A 2,592-nucleotide genomic window follows, 5' to 3' on the forward strand; every position below is an offset into this window, starting at 1 on the left:
AAATAAAAATAAATAAATAAAATAAAAAACAAATTAAAATCATTTTTTAAAAAATCTCGATTATTTGATCGCGGAGTTAAAAAACTCTAATTAATTAATTTATTGCTCAATTAGAGAGGGAGTGGCCGAGGGGGGGGGCGGGGAAGGAAGGAGGGGGAAGGAAGAGGCACAAAAAAGGGGGGAAAAGGGGATTTTGGGGGTCGCGAGATGTGAAAAGACATGAAAAGTTTGTGAGATTTTTTAAAAAAAGGGATTTTGGGGGAAAAAAGACCCAAAAAAAAAGGGATTTTGAGGGGAAAAAAGAGACGAAAATGAAACTTCCCTGACCGGGAATCGAACCCGGGCCGCGGCGGTGAGAGCGCCGAATCCTAACCACTAGACCACCAGGGAGCGCTGGGAAAGGCTGGAAAATAGGGATCCTTGCGATTGGGATGAGCCCGATGGACGCTGGGATGTGATCCCGCTGGATTTTGGGATGTGGCTCCGATGGACGGACCCCGGGATTTAAACCCAATGGACCCCGAGACCTGATCCCACTGGATTTTTGGGATGTGACTCCGATGGATGAACCCTGGCACCCGATCCTGCTGGATTTTTGGGATGTGGCTCTGATGGATGGATCCCAGGATTTGATCCTGATGGACACTGGGATGTGACCCCGATGGATCCCAGAATGTGACCCCGCTGGATTTTTGGGATGTGGCTTCAATAGATGGACCCCAGGACCTGATCCCACTAGATTTTGGGATGTGGCTCTGATGGATGGACCCCGGGATTTTACCCTGATGGATCCCAGGACCCAATCCCGCTGGATTTTTGGGATGTGACTCCGATGGATGGACTCCAGGATTTGATCCTGATGGACCCCAGGACTTGATCCTGCTGGATTTTAGGATGTGGCTCTGATGGATGGACTCCGGGATTTGATCCCGCTGGACACCGGGACCTGATCCCACTGGATTTTGGGATGTGGCTCCGATGGATGGACCCCGGGATTTAAACCCGATGGATCCCAGGGCTTGATCCTGCTGGATTTTTGGGATGTGGCTCTGATGGATGGACTCCAGGATTTAAACCTGATGGATCCCAGGACTTGACCTGCTGGATTTTTGGGATGTGGTACTGATGGATGGACCCTGGGATACGACCCCAATGGATCCCAGGTCCCAGGAGAGGACCCTGGTGGATCCCAGGATGTGACCCCGCTGGATTTTTAGGATGTGGCTCCGATCGATGGACCCCAGGATATGACCCCAATGGACCCCAGGACTTGATCCCGATGGATTTTTGGGATGTGGCTCCAATGGATGGATCCCAGGATTTGACCCCAGTGGATCCCAGGTCCCAGGAGAGGACCCTGATGGATCCCAGGACTTGATCCCACTGGATTTTGGGATGTGGCACTGATGGATGGACCCTGGGCCCTGATCCTGCTGGATTTTAGGACATGACTCTGATGGATGGATCCCGGGATTTGACCCTGATGGATCCCAGGATTTGACCCCAAAGGACCCCAGGCCCCAGGAGATGATCCTGGCAGATCCCAGCTCCCAGGATTTGATCCCGACGGATCCCAGGTCCCAGGAAATGACCTCAATGCACCCCAGGAGGTGACACTGATGGATCCCAGCTCCCAGGATTTTCTCCTGATGGACCCCAGAAGAGGACCCTGATGGATCCCAGGCCCCGGGAAATGATCCCGGCAGATCCCAGCTCCCAGGATTTGATCCCGATGGATCCCAGGTCCCCTGGTTAGTCTGAGCTCAAACCCCGTTAGTCTCAGCTCAAACCTGGTTGGTCTCAGCTCAAACCCGGTGAGTTTGAGCTCAAACCGGGGCATCTCAGCTTAAATCTGGAGCGTCTGAGCTCAAACCTGGTTGGTCTCAGCTCAAACTCGGAGGTCTGAGCTCAAACTCAGTTGGTCTCAGCTCAAACCCGGAGCATCTGAGCTTAAATCTGGAGCATCTCAGTTTAAATCTGGAACGTTTGAGCTCAAACCCGGTTGGTCTCAGCTCAAACCCGGTTGGTCTGAGCTCAAACCTGGTTGGTCTCAGCTCAACCCCGCAGCACCCGAGCTCCCTCTCTCCTCCCCCTGGGCCGAGGCACCTGCAGGAAGAGCAGCAGCCTCCGGAAAGTGAAACCAGCACCGTCACCCTCCTCTTCCTCCTTCTCCTCCTCCTCCTCCTCCTCCTCCCCCCAGCCATGGCCCAGGCCGGTCCCGGGACCCTCCTCCGGGCTGAAGCCTCGTGCCCCCTGTGCCTGGAGCTGTTCCAGGACCCCGTGTCCATCCACTGCGGCCACACCTTCTGCCGGGGCTGCATCGAGGGGCTCTGGGAAGGCTCGGGGGGGGGCTTTTCCCTGCCCCCGGTGCCGGGAGACGGCGCCGGATCGGGCGCTGAGACCCAACCGGGAGCTGGCCAAGCTGCTGGACGTGGCCCGGCTGAGGGTCAGCCTCAGGGTGCCCCGGGCCGGGGAGCGGCTCTGCCGGAGCCACGGGGAGGCCCTGAAGCTCTTCTGCGAGGAGGAGGAGACCCCCCTGTGCCTCTCGTGCCGGGGGTCCCCCGCCCACCGGCTCCACGCCGCGGTGCCCAT

At 56.4% G+C, this 2,592-nt stretch overlaps 1 non-coding gene across 1 annotated transcript; it reads right to left on the reverse strand.

The window, feature by feature from the left end:
* Positions 1 to 318: 318 nt before the first annotated feature.
* TRNAE-CUC lies at positions 319 to 390 on the reverse strand. Its single transcript has one exon. It is a non-coding gene; the product is annotated as a tRNA-Glu (tRNA).
* Between the last annotated feature and the right edge of the window lie 2,202 nt (positions 391 to 2,592).

The sequence above is a fragment of the Neopelma chrysocephalum genome, unplaced genomic scaffold (assembly GCF_003984885.1).
Source record: "Neopelma chrysocephalum unplaced genomic scaffold, ASM398488v2 Primary Assembly neopelma1_184688, whole genome shotgun sequence".
Lineage (NCBI taxonomy): Eukaryota > Metazoa > Chordata > Aves > Passeriformes > Pipridae > Neopelma > Neopelma chrysocephalum.